At 43.9% G+C, this 23,347-nt stretch overlaps 1 long non-coding RNA gene across 1 annotated transcript; it reads left to right on the top strand.

The window, feature by feature from the left end:
* Positions 1–19,861: 19,861 nt before the first annotated feature.
* On the top strand, positions 19,862–20,634 carry LOC143757844 (uncharacterized). Its single transcript, XR_013210912.1, has 3 exons — positions 19,862–20,168; positions 20,275–20,354; positions 20,452–20,634. It is a non-coding gene; the product is annotated as an uncharacterized LOC143757844 (long non-coding RNA).
* Positions 20,635–23,347: the final 2,713 nt, after the last annotated feature.

Genomic DNA, 23,347 nt, shown 5'->3' on the forward strand with positions numbered 1-23,347 from the left:
AGGGGTTTTGCATTGGCAGATCTGACCTTCCTAGATTGAGGAAAATCAACCAGTCATTTATTCCAGTATTTTTAAGATCCATTTTAATAACTTTTCTACGTCTTTCTGCACTAAAATATATAATAAATTTGGAATACATTGATATATCTGCCTCTTCTTTACTGTCCCTTTGCGGGGATAAACATATTATTAGCCACACTACATTCATAGGAAGATTTGTGGTTCCTCCTGCCCATTATCAGGGGGTGGCATAGTCAGACTTGAAATAAGGTATACTGCACGAGTGGTACTACACTTGCGATTCATATTTTGCAATTACAAATGCTTTTAAATTATGCTGCAAATCTAGGAACCATCACCATATCTGAAAATTATTTTAGTTTTATGTTAACTAATTATCAGATCTTTACATATTTATTAACATTAACACAAATATTTAAAATGGTGTTAACAAATTCCACAAAAAAGATACATTATTTAATTAAGTTAAAAGCCTTTAAGTATGTTAACTTAAAAATAAGCTCATACACTTACTAAAATTGCAATGTGCGGTTTAAAAAAACACTTAATATTCAGTAATACTACATTTATTGATTTGACTGCACCGACACTATTGAATGAGAACTAAAACTGTATTGAATTGAGCTAGATTGATGACAGTACTGTCTTCTGTAAAGCTGCTTTACCTGACATTGATATTGTTTCATAATTTACAAATTTTGTTTTTTAACTGAACTGAATCCAAATTTAACTGTCTTGAGCTGAATAAGAACAACGCTATTGTTTTCTATAAAGCTGCTTAGCTGAATTGAACTTCCTAACTGATGAACTTTACAGTTATTGAACAGAACTGAATCAACACTGAACTTACCACAGCTAAACAATGACTATATGTTTTTTCTAAAGCTGCTGTACAGCAGAATTTGTGGATGAAGCTTACATCATTGATTGTTACAGTATTTTCCTGTTTATTAATGTTAAGCTGATTTAAAACAATTTGTATTGAATAAAGCACTATAAATAAAGGTGACTTGACTTGAGCTCAAGTAAAGGTGACTTGACTGGCTCAAAAATACATGCATATTGCTATTTTTAAGGCATATTAGACATATTTTCAGTGTCTACTTAGACAATTTAAAAAAAAAAAGTGACTGAAAATACAGATTAATTTTGATCAGAAAGAGCTTTTTATTTCTATTTTGTGTAAAGGACTGTATGAGGTCTTATATTTACATAAATTGTGCATGCATCTACTATTTCCTTTAAAAAGAGTATAAAATATTCCTCCCGCTGCAAAACTCAAATAAATGGCCTTTGTTTGTAGGACTGTCAAGGCGGTTTATTCTCAAAGGTCAAACTTAACTGACACTGCTGCTTCTACAACACACTATTAACTTCTATTATTAATTTATTTGGTGGTGGTGTTCTCTGCCTTCATCTCTGGCCTTGGACTGTGTCAGGGATGTATGCGTTGGACGTTTGTTAGCAGAATATCTGTAAGCAGCATAAATGAGGGTGCTCATGCAACACATCATCAGAATGTTAAATCAAATTCGACACAGTGCTCAAAGAAACGCATTAAGCTTGAAGGGCCAGCTCATCACTTGTTAACAGAAGATTTATTATGATAGTCTATTATGATACTCAATGAGTGTGAAAATTGAAAAGTTGTTTTGTGGTTCACGAGATAAGAAAGGTAAGCAAAGCTAATGATGTCTGTGTCATTTTTAAATGCCCTGAAATAAAGAGAAGGACACTTGAAACTAAACTTTTCAACCTCTGGCTGACACTTTAATCTATAAAATGGCAAGGAATTATGATGATAAATAATCCAAGAAGAGAGCTACCAGTGTTCCCAGATGAGGTTCTTAGTGCTAATAATATTTATTAATATTATTACTTTTAATATACCTAATATATAGATAATTTATCATTATATAAAAAAATGCTAAAATGAAATAACATCATTCATCATCCATCATTCAGCCTTCATCATTTATTTCTTCATTTCAATGTATGTGCCTGTTGTAGTACAGTCTATTTGCCCTAGATAGCTAAACGTAGATTGATAAAAAAAAAAAATAGATAAATAACAGACTCACAAAAACCTTTAACAGATACACTTGTTGATTTAATTCTATTTATTGCTCCAGCCAGGAACCAGAAGGCTTTAGCTGTCAAATCAGTCACTGATCATTGTACAGTGTATTTCAGATTCTTTTGTCCAACAAAATAAAGGTATCTCATTAGAATGACAGTGTCTCTGAACGATGGGTCGACTTTATGTTTCTCTGTCAGACTTGCACCAGACATTTCCCAGACAGCACAAATATCAATCTGTCATTCTTTGGAGAGCGGCAATCTTGATTCATTGAGCAGGTCACTTCAGGGGTCAGGGATGAGTTTAGACAGAAATCACAACAAGAACAGTGCAGCCGCAATAAGAAAAAAACTTACATTATAACACAAAAAATAAAAGAAGAATAGAAATATGACGAAGCCTTACATGCAATGCCAGCCTTGCCCATATTTTACAAATAGTCTATTTATAGCACATCCCTTCCCTTTCAAACTCATTATGGCACATGCTGCATCTGAGTGGGCATTTTATTTTTAATACATAACGTGGCGTATTTGAGAAATGACAGCTAAACAATGACGACAACCCTTCCCCATTTCTCTACAACACAAGCCGCTATGAGAGGCTTTGGATGAATGAAAGCCATGAATAAGCTCACTGAGATTACTTCATGTAAATGGAGGCCTCCTACTCATCCCTGCAGGCTTGAGCACTTACTTGGCAAGACTTTTCTAGAAGGCTGTTTTTACCTGTCACAACAACATGTGTGCCACACAAAGCCCCTTCATCAATTAGAGGCGTGATTATGGTAAGTCATGCACGAGTTTTGTTTATTCTTCACTCACACGAGGGAAAGACATCCCCGCTGTCTGAATGCTTATATCTTTCTTATATCACGTCTATCTTCCTGGCAAACTAGATAGGCTTTTTCAAGGCGGGGTTACCTAACCCTGACCCGGAGTCAGAATTATAATAAATTAAAGAAAATTTTTACTGAAGATAGTTTGCAGTTTCATCAGGTAGAAGTCAGCTTCAAGACTCACAAGGAGTTTGTAGGCCGCCCCGCTGACAGTTACAAAGATCACAGCAAATATACCCTTCACCAAGGTTTAAGCTACGTCATTGCTTCAAGTTGAATGATTCTCAATGGCTAAGAAATAGATTGTTTAAAAAAAAAAATAATAATAATTTTCCACACATTTACAGATAGACTGAAGCATATCTCCATCGATTATGCAGCTGACACTCGGACCCTGAAGTTAGGCACCAAATGACCTTCCAGCTCGCAGGTTTGGGTTTCTGGGCGCCAGCCTGTCCAGAACAACAACTCAGTCAATCTCCAATAATGCAGTTGTTTCTTAACCTGTAACCAAGACTAACAGACACACCGCCACACAGCTTTTTCAAGGTTGGATTTGGCCAGGCTATAAACAGGAACGTCTTCTCAAAATATCAAGGTAATACGTTCTTTCTCCCAAGGAGAGGACAGTAAAGTAAAGTCTTTAACTACAAAATGGTCACTCAAACTATTGGTTCCAATGACCCTTGTGACTTATAGTCATCATGGTACCCTAGAAAAACAGATGTATGTATTGACACATTGAAGACATTTCTCAAACACAAAACGAGTCCATATTTCATTTCTGGAAGCCGGGCTAAATGAGCAAGCACTGTTACTGCATCCAGATATCAAATACAGACATTAGAGAAAAGGACATTTTAAATAATCACACTGGTAACTTACATTTTTTTTATTATTTAGAAGGAAAAATATTGATAAATACCTTGATAATAATCACTCATTACATATACATTTAAGCAGCAGTGGATTCCTGAATCCACCCCTTCACTTGTTTCATTCCTGAAATAATCAGTTCAGTAAATGATTCAATGACTCACCTATAAAGATAGGCAATTCTATTTCAGGATTGTCAGTTTTATTCCTAAATAAGTCAATGGTTTTAAATTAATAGTTTAACCAATCAATGAATAAATCATGATTATCTGAGGCGAAAGGCTTACGCCCGTTTCACACATACTCCGTGTGCAGTGCGTATGCGGTGCGTGTTGCGGTGCGTATGCGGTACAGGAGCAGCACACGCTATAGTGCTTTCACATATGCTGCGTTTGCAGTGCAGTGCATAACTGATCCGCGGCTGTACCACAAACACAGAGGCTACTCACTATTTTTATTTCAAATCCAGAAGTTATGCAGCAACTTTTATAAGTCTCCACCCTGTCCTGAGCGCTCGCGGCTGGACGATTGGTTTTTGGGTAAGGCCGCCGACCCTCGTCCTCGGCAAACCCCAATACCTTTCTTCCCGGATGTGCATGATGAGATCTCGAAGTCCTGGAAGACCCCCCTGTCTTCTCGGGACCGCTCGCTGGTCTCATCCGCCTTTCCTCCCCTCGATGAGGCAGCTGCCCGTGGGTACACTGGGCTTCCCCCGGTTGAACGGTCTGTTGCCATGCAACTATGTCCTCAGAGTGCTTCTTCTCGGGGCGAGCCTAAGCACCCATCCAAAGCCTGTAGATTTTCGTCGACCCTGGTGGCGAAGTCTTACAGAGCGTCGGGACAGGCGGCTGCTTCACTGCATGCTATGGCCACTCTGCAGGTCTACCAGGCCCAGATGCTCAGAGACATGCACGAGGGTAGGACAGACCCAGGGCTCTTTGATGAGCTGCGCGCCGCTACCGACCTTGCTCTCCGGGCGACGAATGTTACCGCGCGCTCCCTGGGTCTGGTGATGTCCACAGCTGTGGTCCAGGAGAGACATCTGTGGCTGAACCTGGCTGACATGCGGGACGCGGAGCGGACCCGTCTGCTTAACGCCCCCTTGTCCCAGGCCGGCCTCTTCGGTGGTGCAGTTGAAGATTTTGCCCAACAGTTTTCAACTGCCCAGAAACAGACCGAGGCCATCAAACACATTCTGCCCCGCCGGCCCGCTGCTGCCTCCACCCAGCCGGCCGGGCAGACGCCTCGACCTGTTTCCCGCCGAGGGCGCCCTCCTGCGGCTCCCGTCCCTCCCGCCCGGACCACGCAGCAGCCTCCACCCAGGGCCGGTCGCGGAGGAAGCCACAAGAAGGCGCCTCAGCCCTCTCCTGCCCCGCCCCCCACTAAACGCCGGGCCAAGCGGCGCTCCTGAGACGGCTGCTCAGGGATGATGGTTGTTTCTCAGGAGGTGGTAGCAGGACCACTCCTTCCCCCGGTGGAGGGCCGGGGGAGAATCTTTTGTTCTCCACTCCCCGCTGCTCACCCACGGGTGGGCAGCACCATAATGTGGTTAAAGACAGAAACAATCCCCTCTTCCCTGAGCTCACAGAGTTCTCAGGCGACACAGAGCGCCGCCCACAAGCCGTGCTCTCCTCGCCCCCCTCTGTCCCAGAGGCGGTTGACACGGCGTGCCGTCAACGGACCGCTTCGCCCTTGTCCCCCTCTGTCGCCAGACCCCTGGCATAGCAGGCCCCCGCGGGACGACCAGCCTGGTCCTCCCCTGGCCCCCTCTGTCAGGGCGCGGTTGCTAACTGTGCCCCCACACCGGGCCGCTATGCCGTCCACGTCTGGGACAGTTACTCCGCTTCGCTGCCCCTCCGGGGGGACGCCTGTGGTTCGCTTGATCTCGCTGGTTCAGTTCCTGGAAGCCTGGTTAGAGCTTCCCCGTCTGTCCCGCTGGATCGCGCTGACCATCAGGCTCGGCTATGCTATTCAGTTTGCACGGTCTCCTCCCCGCTTCAGGGGAGTCCGCTCCACTTTGGTCGGTGGCAATGCCCCCATCATGAGAGCAGAGATTGCCACCCTGCTGGCGAAGGGTGCAATCGAGACTGTCCCTTCAGCCGAGATGAGGTCCGGCTTCTACAGCCCCTACTTCATTGTCCCCAAGAAAACCGGGGGGTTACGGCCAATCCTAGACTTGCGCGTGCTGAACCGCTCCCTTCACAGGATGCCGTTCAAGATGCTCACCGCCAAACGCGTTTTCGAATGCATACGGCCCCAGGATTGGTTTGCAGCGATCGACCTGAAGGACGCCTACTTTCATGTCTCCATTCTTCCTCGACACAGACCGTCCTCCGGTTTGCTTTCAAGGGGCAGGCATACCAGTACGCGGTTCTCCCTTTCGGGCTAGCCCTGTCTCCTCGCATCTTCACGAAGGTCGTCGAGGCTGCCCTTGTTCCCCTTCGGGAACACGGGGTTCGCATCCTGAGTTATATCGACGACTGGCTGATCCTAGCTCACTCTCGAGATCAGGTTTGCGAACACAGGGACCTAGTGCTTTGGCACCTAGCTCGTCTGGGCCTTCGGGTCAACTGGGAGAAGAGCAAACTTTGCCCCGTGCAGAGGATCTCTTTTCTCGGTATGGACATCGACTCGGTCACTGCTGACTTGCCTGAGACAATTCGAGGGCAGGAGTGCGGTTCCACTGAAACTCTTTCAGAGGCTCCTGGGGCATATGGCATCTGCAGCCGCGGTCACGCCACTCGGATTGCTTCAATAGAGACCGCTTCAGCTTTGGCTTCGCGACCGAGTCCCGAGGTGGGCATGGAAACACGGCACGCTCCGAGAACCAGTTACTCCGACCTGCCGTCAGGTCTTCACCCCGTGGTCGAACCTCAGTTTTCTCAGGGCGGGTGTCCCCCTGGAAAGAGCTTCCCGGCATGTTGTTGTCTCAACAGATGCCTCCACCACGGGCTGGGGCGCGATGTGCAATGAACATGCTGCTGCGGGCTCCTGGACAGGACCCCAGCGGCTATGGCATGTCAATTGCCTCGAGTTGTTGGCAGTACGCCTTGCCCTGCACCGCTTCCGGGCGCTGCTCAGGGGTCAACGCGTACTAGTCCGATCAGACAATACCGCCACAGTAGCGTACATCAACCGTCAAGGTGGTCTACGCTCGCGCCGTATGTCACAACTCGCCCGCCACCTCCTCCTATGGAGTCAGAAGCATCTGAGGTCGCTTCGAGCCATTTTCATTCCCGGAGCGCTGAACTGTGCAGCCGACGAGCTCTCACGGCTTCAGCCACTCCCTGGAGAATGGCGACTCCATCCCCAGTCGGTCCAGCTGATTTGGGACCAGTTCGGGGACGCACAGATAGATCTGTTTGCCTCCCACGACTCGACCCATTGCGCCCAGTTTTATTCCCTGACGAGGGCACGCTCGCCACGGATGCTCTGGCGCACAGCTGGCCGCAGGGCCGCAAGTATGCGTTTCCCCCAGTGAGCCTTCTTGCGCAGACCTTGCGCAAGGTCAGGGAGGACGAGGAGCAGGTCATCATGGTTGCCCCTTACTGGCCCAACCGGACCTGGTTACCCGAACTAGTACTCCTCGCAACAACACCTCCCTGGCCGATCCCTCTGAGGAAGAACCTTCTTTCTCAAGGACGGGGCACCCTATGGACCCTCGTCCCGATCTCTGGAACCTCCACGTGTGGCTCCTCGACGGGACGAGGCAGGTTTGAGTACCCTACCACCAGCGGTGGTGGCTACCATCACTTCCGCTAGGGCGTCGTCCACGAGACACGTCTATGCGTTGAAGTGGAACCTCTTCGTCAGCTGGTGCTCTTCTCACCGAGAAGACCCCCGGAGATGCTCGATCAGCGTTGTGCTTTCCTTCCTTCAACAGGGGCTGGAGCGAAGGCTGTCTCCCTCCACCCTTAAGGTCTATGTTGCCGCTATTGCCGCACACCATGACCTCATCGAAGGTAAGTCGGTGGGGATGCATGACCTGGTCATCAGGTTCCTGAGAGGAGCGAGGAGACTAAATCCGCCTCGCCCTCCTCTCGTTCCCTCTTGGGACCTCTCAGTGGTTCTAACTGCCCTGAAGAGTGCTCCGTTTGAGCCACTGCAATCAGTCGAGCTTAAATTCCTGTCTATGAAGATAGCGCTCCTGGTTGCTCTGGCCTCCATCAAGAGGGTAGGGGACCTGCACGCATTCTCCATTGACGAAGCGTGCCTGGATTTCGGGCCGGCTTACTCTCACGTGATCCTAAGACCCCGGCCTGGATATGTGCCCAAGGTTCCTACCACTCCCTTCCGGGACCAGGTGGTGAACCTGCAAGCGCTGCCCCCGGAGGAGGCAGACCCAGCCTTGGCACTGCTCTGTCCAGTACGCGCTCTCCACGCCTATGTAGACAGGACGCAGTGTTTCAGGACCTCAGATCAGCTCTTTGTCTGTTATGGTGGGAAGCTGAAGGGAAAGGCTCTCTCCAAGCAAAGGTTGTCTCACTGGATAGTGGACGCCATTGCTTTGGCATACCAGTAGCAAGGTCGACCGTGCCCCCTTGGTGTGACTGCCCACTCCACCCGGAGTGTGGCATCCTCTTGGGCTCTAGCGCATGGCGCCTCGCTAACAGACATCTGCAGAGCTGCAGGCTGGGCGACACCTAACACATTCGTCAAATTCTACAATCTCCGAGTGGAGCCAGTGTCCTCTCATGTACTCGCTTCAACCAGCTAGTACTGGACCCGCTCAGGTGTCTTCGCTTGCTCGCCATTCCACTCCACGGACTGGATACGTGCGATATTCTCCTCAGGTGAGCTTCCCCTAAAGCCCTGAGTTCCTCCTGCACTCCTGACGTTGGCGCCAGTGTCTATTGCCTGTGCGTCGGCTAGGTGCCTCCCGTGTGCATGGTCCCTCCCCTGAGCGACCCCCACATGTGTATTTCCACTGTAAGCCTCTCGGAGCATGTGTCTTTCCCTTGGCAAGTCACCTTGCCACCCCTGGGGTTGAAATATTCCACCTGCGGCTGGATACCCCAGTGTTCTCCATATGTTCCTTCGGGTCATATGTGTATTCTCTAAGTCCCCCCCCCTCCAGCTTGGCATTAATTGCATACTTCCCCTAGCTTGGGATATGCTTCCCAGTGTACCTTGGTATTCCTGTGTTAAATGGAGTCCTTCGTCCAGTCTCGACAGGGATCTCGATTTACGCAGGGCACTGGAAGACAGCTGAGAAGGCGGCGTGATTAGACTGTAATCCCATTCGTCGTCATCCGACGTAACTCGGAGTAACAACGAAAGGGAACGTCTATGGTTACGTATGTAACCCTCGTTCCCTGAGTAGGGAACGGAGACGTTACGTCTGCCTGCCACTTTCCGCTGTACCGCGGGGAACGCCTGAGCTCAGTCTTGGCTCCTCAGCGAAGAAACATATCTGCTTGCTGCCGGCTTCCTCCTTTTATACCCACGAGGTGGGGCGGAGTTACGCCATGCAAATTCCGCAGACCCATGGCATTTCTTTGCCAATGGCTCGTTTTGTAATACTCGAAGTTGATAGGCTTTCTAAGCGAAACCCCATTTGTCGTCATCCGACGTAACGTCTCTATTCCCTACTCAGGGAACGAGGGTTACATACGTAACCGTAGACGTTTTCCTTGCTTAAAACCCCGGTCTTAAAGTAAAAAGATGAAAAGTAGTATTGAATTAAATGCATTTATGGTGAAATTACTACATTTTCAGGTCAATCTGTGTTCATTTTGACCACGAACCGTGCGTTGTCCCTTTAATTCAGTGTTTGCAGCGCAGCAAAAATAGACTCGGTGGGGAAACGATCGCTGCACTGCTGTATACGCACCGCAATTGGAACGGATCGACGGACTGCATCCGCGTGCAGTGTGAAAGCTCTAACCTGTTAACATGGGTACGGAAAAAAATACGCACCGCATACGCACCTGCAAACGGAGTATGTGTGAAACCGCGTTATGTCACTCATGACAAAACCATTGCTGTTATATCTGTAAATACGACTTGTACGTGAGCTTATTTCACTTCTTTATTGTTCTCGTCACCTCGTTTCACATCACCGAACTGTGTGAAAAACATTCAAGCATCGTCACTTCATGTTCCCAACCCTTAAAGTAACCAGCATTCATTCTATCTTAAGGAGAGTCGGCTATATTAACAGTGTATGTAGAAAACCCTGCTGAATTAGTGTTGATTGAATGGATAATAGCAGGTGTTGTAGCATTAGTGTCACCGATGTTAAGGCCAAGGTTTATTTACCACACTCCGGAGGAGCAGACACCAGAGGACAGACAACCAAGGTAAGTTTAAAAAGTACGTTTTTTTATTAAAATTAAAAAGAGATAAAAGCAGGGGCAGGGACGTTCGGGGCTGTGGCTTTGGTACGATACAGAGAGGGGAGTGCTGGTAGGTATTCTTCCGTTCGTCAGGTAAATATATTTCTCTCTGGGTGGGCTCGTGGGACGGACAGTGACTTCTCTCGTCGTCAGCCTCGTTGAATAAGCTCGTAGGACAGACAGTGGCTTTTCTCGTCGTCAGACTCGTTGAATCAGCTCGTAGGACAGACAGTGGCTTTTCTCGCCGTCAGACTCGTTGAATCAGCTCGGGGGAAAGACAGTGGATCAAACACAGCAGTCAGCAGACTCACAGAACAGCAATAGCAGTATGCAGCAGCGGACAACAGAATTTCTCTGTTCACAGAACAGCAATGGTGAGTACAGAATCCAACAGTTAATAACTGAATCTTCGCTTACCACAGGACAACAATAGCAGAATGCAGCAGCGGACGGCAGAATTTCTCTGTTCACAGAACAGCAATGGTGAGTACAGAATCCAACAATTAATAACTGAATCTTCGCTTTCCACAGGACAACAATAGCAGAATGCAGCGGTAGACTCTCTGTTCACAGAACAGCAGAGGGGAACGATCAGTTTGAACGAATCTTCAAAATGATGGGTCAATTTCATACCATTACTGTTCTTTGCTCTGTCAACAGGATAACACACACTGCCCACAAACACAGGTTAGTCGTACACTGGTGATGGTAAATCTTTACATGTGATTTTCTCCAGAAGGTAAATCATAAAAGGGTGCACTTAACTTTCCCTCGGTGAATCGCGTGAATCCTGCAGCGGGTTTCCACTCTCTTTTCTTTTCTTGACTTCCTGCTCAGCTACTGTTCGGACGCTCTCGCTTACTGCTCCGCGCTTTGCTCTATCGCTTTTATATTTCAATATTTTATCTCCTTTTATCACCTAATTTTAACTTCAGCAAATCAGCACAGTGCTCCAACGCTTGGATTACTACAAAAAAAAAAGCAGAATTATTTTATTCGACCAGCCTCCCACTGAAAGCTTACATTCCGGGGAAGAGAAAACACAACTGCCTACATTCATAAGGATAAGAAAATGCCTCCTCTGGAATCTACTTGCTGCTCCAACTGCCACAGACTTTTACAAAGGATTGCAATTCTTGAAACAAAGTTAATTGCGGGACCAACAAACCAGACGGAATACACAACAGAGCTTCGTCATGCACGTCCTCAGCATACAGCCGGTGAGTCCCATGAATCTAGTGCTTCTCGACAGGCCATACTGAGTGTAGAGAAACAAGCCGATCGTTTTACTAATCGATGGCACAAACAGGGTGCGAGACCCAAAGGCACTCGAGACATCAGATTGTCACGAGCATCACATATTACTGCAGTAGCATCCTCTACCCCAGATACGGCTCTGACAAGGACTGCAAACACTGGTCTCCTACCACCGCCTATACATCTTGAGAACAGATTTGAAGTATTAATGAATGAGGAATCCCCAAATTTGATGAATGTGATCGCACACAGACTGAATCAGCCAGTAGCTAACACTGATGCTAACTGGGGCTCAAGGTCGAGCAGACAGCGGCACTCAGCTCAGAGCGCAGCCGGGCCCAGGACTCTGATAGTGGGCGACTCCGTAATCAGAAACATTAATAGCAGGGATACAACAACGTGCTGCCTTCCACAAGCAACAACATCTGATGTAAACAGGGAACTTCAGAACATTCTGATGAAACATAAGACTGCAAATCGACTCCATCATTCATGTGGGGAAGAATGATATTCATAAAGAGCAGTCGGAACTTCTTAAAAAGGATTTCAATGAACTTTTTGAAACACTTAAAAGACTGAAAGTTCAAACATTCATCAGTGGACCACTCCCAGCAAGAGGAACAAACAGGTTTTCACGGTTGCTTGGGCTTAATACATGGCTGCAAAAAACCTGCAATATAAAAGGAGTGAACTTTATTGACAACTTCAATCTTTTCTGGAGTCAGAGGCAACTGTTTCAACAGGATGGCCACCACCCAAACAAACTTGGTTCAAGAGTGCTAAAGGACAATATCTACTTCTCCCTCCGTCATCCTTCTGCAATGTGTGCCAATCCACTCAACCTGAATGGCACACACACACCTGGATACAGTATGAATGACCACAGGATTTCACTTCAGCACCTGAATGGACATGCGGTTGACACATCACACAAGGACAGTGATAATACCACTCAGCCACAACAACCTCTGCTCACGGACACAATCTCAGCTGAGCCCTGCCCACAGAGCTCACGACAGACAGACTGTGACATACCAGCACTGCTCCAAGATACAGCACCCAAGGATGACTTTCTGGAAAACAGCCAGGGAAACCAGGACAGCATATTACAGCCTCCAATAACACCAGAGCAAAAATCCCTCTCACCGGAAACATGATCACTCTCTCCAGCATCTCCACTTCTGTGCTTCTCAGAGAAAATGGAACAACTGGTGCATGCTGGAACTAGACTATCCCACTCTTTTGCTGCGAGCCCCCAGATACCAACCAAAAAACGCCAGGCCCCACAACCACCAAAGCCTGCGGGCCCAGCTCGCCCTCCCCTTCCTCCTGTGAGAGCTCTTCGGCCTCTGACACAGTGCCAGGGCCCACACCCTCCTCCAGCAGCTCGAGCTGAACCAAAAACAACTGATACCAGCTCTCAGTGATATGCGTCGGGTCCCCGCTATGATAACAATAACTTTCTCAAATGTTTACAGAACAAGCGGGAACCCAGTGTGCCTGTATCTTTTTCTATTCCTGTTCGATTACATGATAGAAAGTCTAAGGCCTTCAAAAGCCGTACAGCAAACCCATCTAATCTGGTGCCTATTACACGACATACCAAGATTGCTGTGGGGACAAAAAGTAAGACTGTTAAGTTAGCACTTTTAAACATCCGCTCACTTAAAAATAAATCACTTTTAGTCAACGACTTAATAACCACATACAACCTGGATTTTATGTTGCTAGATGAAACTTGGCTAGAAGAAAGTTGCATTGCAACAGTCCTCAATGAAACAGCCCCTCCTAACTTTACTTTTATGAGTGTCTGCAGAGCTGTCAGAAGAGGCGGAGGTTTAGCTGCTCTTTATAAAGATGTCTATCAATGTAAGCAAATATCATTTGGGAATTACCCGTCTTTCGAATATCTGGGTATTGTGTTAAAAGGTGCTCCACGCATTTTACTTATCATTGTTTACAGGCCTCCAAAATACTCTCCAGCTTTTGCTGAGAACTTAACAGAACTGTTATCAACAATTTCCTCAGAGTTTGACTGCTTTGCCATTGCTGGAGATTTTAACATTCACATAGATAATCAGAAAACAATATGGCAAAAGAAATCAAAACTGTTTTAAAAACTTTTGATCTGACTCAGCATGTACATGGACCCACACATAATCGTGGACACACTCTAGATTTACTTATCAGTAAGGGTCTAAACATTTCATCAATTGTTATTAAGGATGTAGCACTGTCTGATCATTTTTGTATTTTCTTTGATATATTGGTCTCTCCTGCCATTGAAGCTAGATCTGTGTCTGTCAAGAAGAGATGCTTAAATGAGAACACTAGTGTACTATTTATGAAGGCTATATCTTTAACACCAAGCATATCTGCTGACTCTGTTGATTTTCTCCTTGATTCTTTTAACTCAAAAGTTAAGAGTGTAATTGAGGATATTGCTCCTGTGAAAGTCAGGAAGAAGAGTGGCAGACAAAAAGCACCTTGGAGAAACTCAACAGCAGTGCAAAATATGAAAAGACAATGCAGAAAAGCAGAGCGCATGTGGCGGAAGACAAAACTTGTAGTCCATTATAACATCTACAAAGACAGCATCCATGCTTTCAATAAGGAACTAAGGAAAGCTAGACAGACTTTCTTCTCGAATATTATAAACAGCAATATAAACACGCGGACTCTTTTTGCTACTGTAGAGAGACTGACAAACCCCCCAAGCCAGATTCCCAGTGAAATGCTCTCAGTGAGAAAGTGCAGTGAGTTTGCTTCTTTCTTCTCCGAGAAAATGAATAATATCAGAAAGGTGATCAGCTCCTCCTTGAGTTGCGCTGGGGTCACGCAGATCAGACAACAGCACGAGAAAGTAGCCACTATGTCTGATTTCGAAGAAATTGATGGCAAAATTTTGGAAGCAACCGTACAGCACCTAAAAACATCAACCTGCGCCCTTGACGCACTTCCCACATCTTTTTTCAAAAATGTGTTACACAGCTTAGAAGCAGATCTCCTGGAAGTGGTAAATGCCTCACTTCTCTCTGGGAGTTTTCCGACCTCCCTGAAAACTGCTGTTGTCAAGCCCCTCCAGAAAAAGAGCAATCTGGATAAGACAATATTAAACAACTATAGACCGATCTCAAATCTTCCTTTCATAGGCAAGATCATTGAAAAAGTTGTCTTCAATCAGCTGAACAAATTCTTAAGCTCGAATGGATACTTTGACCATTTTCAATCTGCTTTCCGACCGCACCACAGTACAGAGACCGCGCTCATAAAGATAATAAATGATATTCGCTTAAATACTGATACAGGCAAATTATCAGTGCTGGTACTACTCGACCTCAGTGCTGCATTTGACACTGTCGATCACAAAATACTTCTTGACAGGCTGGAAAACTGGGTCGGGCTTTCTGGGATAGTCCTAAAATGGTTCAGGTCGTACTTAGGAGGCAGAGGTTATTATGGGAGTATAGGAGACCATAAGTCTGAGTGGACATCCATGACATGCGGAGTCCCTCAAGGCTCAATTCTTGCGCCACTCCTATTCAACCTGTACATGCTCCCAATGAGCCAAATAATGAGAAAGAACCAAATCGCTTACCATAGCGATGCAGACGACACACAGCTCTACTTATCCCTATCGCCTAACGATTACAGCCCCATTGACTCCCTTTGCCAATGCATTGATGAAGTAAACAATTGGATGTGCCAAAACTTTCTTCAGTTAAGACAAAACTGAAGTCATTGCGTTTGGAAACAAAGATGAAGTTCTCAAGGTGAACGCATACCTTCAGTCTAGGGGTCAAACAACTAAAAATCAAGTCAGGAATCTGGGTGTGTCTCTGGAGTCAGACCTTAGTTTCAGTAGTCATGTCAAAGCAATAACTAAATCAGCATACTATCACCTGAAAAATATTGCAAGAATTAGATGCTTTGTTTCCAGTCAAGACTTAGAAAAACTTGTGCATGCTTTCATCACCAGTAGGGTGGATTATTGTAATGGACTTCTCACTGGCCTTCCCAAAAAGACCATAAGACAGTTGCAGCTCATACAGAACGCTGCTGCTAGGATTCTAAGCAGAACCAGAAAATATGAACACATCACACCAGTCCTCAGGTCTTTACACTGACTGCCAGTTACATTTAGGATTGATTTTAAAGTATTATTACTGGAATATAAATCATTCAATGGCCTAGGACCTCAATACATTGCAGATATGCTCAGTGAATATAAACCCAACAGATCACTCAGATCATTAGGATCACATCGGCTAGAAATAACAAGGGTTCACTCTAAGCATGGCGAGTCTGCTTTTAGCTACTATGCCAGCCGCAGCTGGAACCAGCTTCCAGAAGAGATCAGATGTGCTCCTACAGTAGTCACATTCAAATCCAGACTCAAAACACATCTGTTTAACTGTGCATTTACTGAATGAGCACTGTGCCACTGTTCGTCCGACTGTTTGCACTGTATTTTATTTTATGTTTTAATTATTCTGATTTCCTTTGATTATTTCTGTATTTTATCTTTTATTCTAAACAGTTTTAATTATTCTGATTTCTTTTGATTATTTTAATTTCTTCTATGTAAAGCACTTTGAATTACCATTGTGTATGAAATGTGCTATATAAATAAACTTGCCTTGCCTTGCCTTGCCTTTTCTGCCAGTCACTCTCCTTCTTTCTCTGTGAAGTTTTCTCACTTACTTCGTTGCGTTGCTGTTCGTGGTTTCTTTTAAAAGACTCACTTAATGAGCATGTCTCGGGGGACTCAACATAGAACACTGATCAGGTCTTAAACCGCTGCTTTCTGCACCTGTCACCGCTCACTGCCGCTAATACAATCCACTTGCGCACTCTTGTAGAGCTTTCCTACTGCCCGAGCATTTTTCCTCTCTCCTACTGTGCTTCAAGCCCCTCTCTTTATAGTCCTTTTTCCCGGACACATGCTTCAATGAAGCGCTACTCACTGGCTTCAGCTGGCGCTTGTTATGGTCGGCGGCCATGACAGGTAAACCCAGCACCGGCCCGGTGTTACACCGGCATTCCTTCCCCCTGGAAACGAGTCAAAATTTTTTTGGTTCCCGGTTTGTTCACCCGGTGACATTAGCACGCGGGTTTCGCTGTGTAGGAGCTTGAACTGGAGCAGACCGACAAATATGTTTCAGCTTTTGACAGCGTAGACATGTTTGCCCTGTGCCGGAGAGTCATGGGCACGTGATGAGTGTCTAGTGGAGCTACAATTTCCACATCTGCACTGGACTTGAGGGTAGGTAAAATATATCTGCCTCTGCCCCGTGAACTTGTGTGCATTCTTGTAACCTGTCCCCACTGCTTACACTTGATTCATGTGCCAGGTTTAATTTAGCAGCGCACTGGGAAGCAGAATCGATTTGAGAGGCCAGAATTACAGCTTTCTCTAAAGTGAGATCATCTTCCATTAGCAGCCGCTCCCGAACGAGTGTATTGTTTGCTTTCTCAATTATCTGATCTTGTATCATCTCCTCTGAAGTACCAAAACAGCACGGTTTTGCCAGCCCTCTTAAATGAGCGACATATTAAGCAATTGACTCACCTGCGCACTATTTGCGCTGTCGGAACAAAGGCTATTTCAGCAGGAAACTCTGTTTTTTCAAAGTGTCGATCTAACAGTGTCATCGCAGCAGCGTAATCATCTGAGTCTCCAAGTGTGCAAAACACACACTGTCCTTTGGATCTGAGACAGTGAAGGAGTAGGGCCATTTTTCGCTTCGTCGGGACAGCATCGAGGCCCAATTCTAACAGGTACGTTCCAAATGACCTTTTCCATTGCTCCCACGGGATCATAGGCTCGCCGAATAACGGGATGCCGGGATAAAAGGGGCTCGGGGGATATAACGGCAGCATGGGAAAATCATCTGCCATTCTCATCGCTAATTGTTATATCTGAAAATACGACTCGAACTTGAGCTTACTTCACTTCTTTATTGTTCTTGTCACCTCGTTTCACATCACGAACTGTGTGAAAAACATTCAAGCATTCACGTCACTTCCCTTTCCCAACCCTTAAAGTAACCAGCATTCATTCATTCTATCTATCGTATTAATGCAACAAACACATTACTTGTAACTATAAACATCAGATTATTAGACTAACTAAGCATGCTTCTCAAATCAGTCCTGGGAACTCCACAGCACATTTGATGTCTTCCTCAAAACATCTAATTCAATGCTGCATCCCAGTGTGGCTACTTATACTATGCCTTAAAAGTATGTACTGTATTGTGAAGAAAAAGTACATACTTTTCAGTGTGTATCAGAAGAGTAGGCAAGCTTTGGGACATACTATTTCATATTAATTGAATCTTTAACCGACCGCTCTGTCACTTCATCATCTTTTCACATTTAATATCCTCCACATTCAATTTAATTTAATTTCCTACCGTATTGGAGACAAATTTAGAAGCAGGTTGATCTGCCAGTCGTGGGAATGCAGAGACTCTCCTCATAGTATGTGTTTGCATAATGATGCATTTATATGTTAACCAAACAGATCTTCATAAAAGTTCACAATGCTTTTGCAGATGAAATACAAACATTGAATGAATATTTTTTCGTCAGGTTAGATACTGAATATTATTCACTCAAACAGCTTTATCTAAACCTCTCTACTTAGCTGTTGTTCTCACACATCCTCCATGTTTGTGTTTTTAAGCACTTTTTGCCGTAAAATGTTTTTCTTTGTTAGTTCATGAAGCTCTAATGTTAACTAATTGAACTGTATTGTAACATATTATAATAAAATATGTAAAATATATTAGAAACATATTGAAATCCTAGATTACATGCTGGGAATTATATATTCTAGTGGAACGATGACAAATTCTGAATTTTAGGGGGGGGGGGGGGGGTCTTCATCATTTATTTCTTCATTTCAATGTATGTGCCTGATGTAGTACAGTCTATTTGCCCTAGATAGCTAAACGTAGATTGATAAAAAAAATTATTTATTTTTTAAAAAAAATAGATAAATAACAGACTCACAAAAACCTATAACAGATACACTTGTTGATTTAATTCTATTTATTGCTCCAGCCAGGAACCAGAAGGCTATAGCTGTCAAATCAGTCACTGCTCATTGTACAGTGTATTTCAGATTCTTTTGTCCAACAAAATTAAGGTATCTCATTAGAATGACAGTGTCTCTGAACGATGGGTCGACTTTATGTTTCTCTGTCAGACTTGCACCAGACATTTCCCAGACAGCACAAATATCAATCTGTCATTCTTTGGAGAGCGGCAATCTTGATTCATTGAGCAGGTCACTTCAGGGGTCAGGGATGAGTTTAGACAGAAATCACAACAAGAACAGTGCAGCCGCAATAAGAAAAAACTTAAATTATAACACAAAAAATAAAAGAAGTATAGAAATATGACGAAGCCTTACGGGCAATTCCAGCCTTGCCCATATTTTACAAATAGTCTATTTATAGCACATCCCTTCCCTTTCAAACTCATTATGGCACATGCTGCATCTAAGTGAGCATTTAATTTTTAATAGAGGGAATGCATTAACGTCACTTTCCCGCCGGAACACGCCACCTCAGCCGGACTGAGTGGCAGAAGAGCAGCTGCGTGACTGGATTTAATAGGGGAAACTGCGAAAACGCAAGTAAAACAAACGATTATCAGTTTAAACTAAAGATTAGACTCAATATAGTGTTCCTTACAACTTACTAAAGATCCAGTGATCCATGGATATTTACATGCAGCCAGGAATCGTGTTTCCTGACATTTATATGTGCCTGATTTTGACACCGGGGAAATACATACAGCAAATTTGCATGTGAATGCTTTATATAAATACAATATAGGCAGGTCTAAATCCAGGTGATCACTTATATCAATGTTATATATATCATCATATCGTCTAGACTTAAAACTTGTATAGTTTTTTGTCAGTGTTTATTTAAAAATGTAAAATTATACAGAATATACAGTGGTACATATTTGATTGATGAGTTGTCACTGCAATATATAACAATACAATATATAGAGAATGATTTTACCACTAAATTCAGCATATTGACACAAAAATGATAACTGCAAATCCACCTTTCGCTGCCTGGAGCCTCAATCACTCCAGCTGACGGTGACGTCACGCGCATTCCCTCTATACATAACGTGTATTGAAAATATTTGTGTTTGTAGTTCTACACAAGTTTTTATTCGTGTTTGTATTTCGTTCGATATTTCCGGGTTGTAACGGTAGGCCGCACGACTTCCGGTTACTCCTGTCAGAGCGAGTCTGACAGCGAGCAGCTGCTTGTCAGAGCGAGAACGCTAACGTTAACTTTAGTTAGTCAACGAGGAAGTTTTTTACACACGATGCTTGCAGGACCTGCCAAGGACCATTTTTGGTCATTTGTTAACTAATATGATATGGTTAAGCCTACCATGACTAACAATCTGAAATGTTGATTTTGTTCCATTTCCTGTGCCTGTACTATATTTAAGATGGCAATGGTTATCTGTAATGTGATTATTTTGTAAAAAAAAAAAAATTTAATTTTTTTTTTTTTTTTAGATTACACTTGAGCACTCATTCCCGGTGCAACTGTATGAGGCTGTGTGTTCATGTGTGGCTGGTAAGGCACTGTGCAATCACAATGTTGCACTGTTCTATAAGACAGCACACTACTCGCAGCTTCAGATCAGTGCTGTACCCCCTGTCCTTAGTTGCACTGAAACAGAGCAACGCTGGCACAAGCCAAGGTCTATGGTAAGTCTGAGAGTATTATTTACCACACGGTTTCATAGTGTAGTCAGTCAGCTGAATTGGTATGTGTGCAAAGCTTGCTTTCATTAAAGACCATTACTATCAACAGGGTGTGAAGCCAGGCCGGGTCAGAGACATGGTCGTGTTGGCAGCCAAACCCAAGCAAAAGACGGTTGGAAATGGTGTAAGGTAATAATGTTTTATCTTATTTCTATAATTTAGATAAAACATGATTTAAATATGAAAATAAACACATCTGAAACACAGCATGTTACCATGTACACAGGAGCACACTTTACAAAGCACTGAGGGGAGAACTGCCAGATGTGGACATGCTCAAAGTGGCTGAGGTGTATAGTGATTTCCCTGCGACCTTGGCGCCACTCATCACCACCATGGCCATTAGTTCTGATGTTCCGTTGGTCCAGTCAGCACTAGGGGAAGTGCAGGAGGGAAGTGCCATCGCCTCTCAGCACCCTCAGGACCATCCAGTTGCACTCAGATGCACCTCCACCTCCACTTCTGCCGTTGGCTGATTACAGGTTGGAGCCTACAACCTGTCAATTTGTTTGCAGTGAACAACAACAACTTCATCTGATCTCACTCCAGACAAGTATTGAAATGGCCAGACAGGTGGAGGCTTCCACACGGGACCAGAGCTTGTCTGCAGAGTGGCATCAGGTTGGTCGACCACGAATAACGTCCTCACACTTTAGAGAGTTGTGCCATGTTCGAGGTGAGAGTACAGCACAGCAGCTCACTCAGAGGATCTGGAAGGGCACTGTTCAAACTCCTGCCATGAAGAGGGGCCTGGTACTTGAATCTGTTGCCATTGAGGAGTACTGCAGGGTCAAGAACACAAACTATTGGCCTTGTGGGTTTATCATCCACCCTGATGCCCCCTGGTTAGGGTCTTCTCCTGACGGGGTTGTATTTGACCCAACTGATAACCCTCCCTATGGTTTGGTTGAGATTAAATGTCCAAATTGCAAGAGCTATGTTGATTGCAAGTACTTGAAGTTGCATGGCAACACAATGCAATTAAAACGGCAGCACAGCTACTACTGGCAGGTCCAAGGCCAGCTTCTAATAAGTAGAATGGAGTGGTGTGACTTTGTGGTGTTTGCAGAGGATGACATGGTCATCCAAAGAATCTACAAAGATGCAGAGGTTGCACAAATCATTAGGGAGAAGGGGGATCACTTCTTTTTTTATTTTTACATGGCTGTGTATTTGAAATAGATACTGTTAGTATTTACTGTTACTCTTAGAATAATTTACAGTAAATCAGTTCTATTTTTGTATGTATTTATTAAATTGAATCAGTTCAGGTTTTATAGATTTGTAAAAATAAACAATAACATTTTTGCATTTGTGAATGTTTGTAAACAAACAACATATCAGTTTAACCCTCGTTTATGTTGTCACTTGTGATCTTTGGGGTCTTCAGATACCCCAGACAATAACATTTAATTTTGTAACAGGATGATAAAAATGTTTTTACAAATGCAATTTTACTCTGTTTGTTAATGTTTTTCCTCAACATTTATGTAGTTTTGGGAGGATTTATAATATCTTGTAAATTTCTATGAATAGATTAAAAAATATTTATTTAAATAGGCTTTTAACAAACAAAAAAACTGCATTTTATGCAAAATTCACTTTATAAAAGACCCAGATATCTAACTTTCATTCATGGGGATAACATGGATAATTTTAAATGGTTTAATGTAACATTTATGCCCATTTTTGAAAAAAACAATTTAACCACTAGATGGCTATTGTCACATTCACCGTCTGTCTTCATCTGTACTACACTTCCCAGTATCCTCCGTCATCATCAACATCACCTGTTCATCATCATCATCATCATCGTTGTCATCCCCGCCTTCACCTGTGTTTCACTCATCATCGTCACCTGTTGTCTTTGTCATTAGGCTTGTTCGACTTGAACTGGCGCTGCACAGACCGATCGGTTGATGACATCAAAGTACCGCGAGAGCGATTCAAAAGCATAAGGAGCCGTTTGCTCTCTAATCGCTCTCGCGGTACTTTGATGTCATCAACCGATCGGTCTGTGCAACGCTGGTTCAAGTCGAACAAGCCTATCATCTCTGTGTATTTAATCTCCCTGTTTCTCTGTTCACTGGCCGGTTATTGTTTTGTGTTCATACACACTTGTTTCGATTGTTGGATTGTTTGCCTGTTTGAATATTAAACTTTGAGTTCGCTGCCTGAAACATTACACCTATATGGCTCCATTATACTATTTGACTACCTGAAAGATATATTTTCACAAGTTGGATTCATATCTAAATGTTATAAAATGTTTAACAAAATTGTCATAATCTAGGATTTTTTGTACTGAAAAAAACTACAAAAAAAAACGTTTCTCAATAATTTTACATTATGCTTAGAATCAAATCTGAACAAAGTGTTACAAAGAGAAATGTTGGACTCTTAAGATGTTATTTCAATCATCTATTACTAACTGTAACAGAACAAAAATGAACAGAAATGAACAATTATATTACATGTTGGGTAAAAATACATGACCATCAAAATGGAATGAACTGAACAGCAATAACAAATGAGCAAGTATGTGTGTGAGAGAGAGAGTGTGAGTACATTTACAAAGATATATATAGATTTGTAAAAATGAACAATAACATCACTACATTTTTGGATATTTGTAAACATACAACATACAGTATCAGTTCAAGTTTTGTATAGATTCGAAAAAATGAACAATAAAACTTGAACAAAGAAATTGGAACTGATTGTAAACTGATTCATAAAAATTCTAGTCCATTCATTTCTGTGTTGCCCATTCCTTAACCAGTGGTCCATTCTGGTAATTCACCAAGAGACAAGCGATGGAGAACAACTGGTCAATGCTCCCACACACTGACAGAGGAATGACTTTATCAAACAGTTTGTTCTCTTTTACTCGCCTGATGCACCTCTCAACATGCACTCTCACACGGGCAATAGACTGTGTCTGCTGGACATCCTCTTTGGTCATCTGTTTGTTTCTTGCAAGGAAAGCAGGTCGGTAAACCTGTCCAGAAAAGAGATTGTCCACAAGAAAGCCTTTGTCAACCATAATGGCCATCTCTGGTGTGAGGAGTTTGGCTATTCCTGACTGCTTAAAAATTTCCCGGTCACTCATGGAACCTGCA

Source organism: Siphateles boraxobius, unplaced genomic scaffold, assembly GCF_051911475.1.
Source record: "Siphateles boraxobius isolate OS27281-9 unplaced genomic scaffold, OSU_SipBor_1 11, whole genome shotgun sequence".
Taxonomy (NCBI): domain Eukaryota; kingdom Metazoa; phylum Chordata; class Actinopteri; order Cypriniformes; family Leuciscidae; genus Siphateles; species Siphateles boraxobius.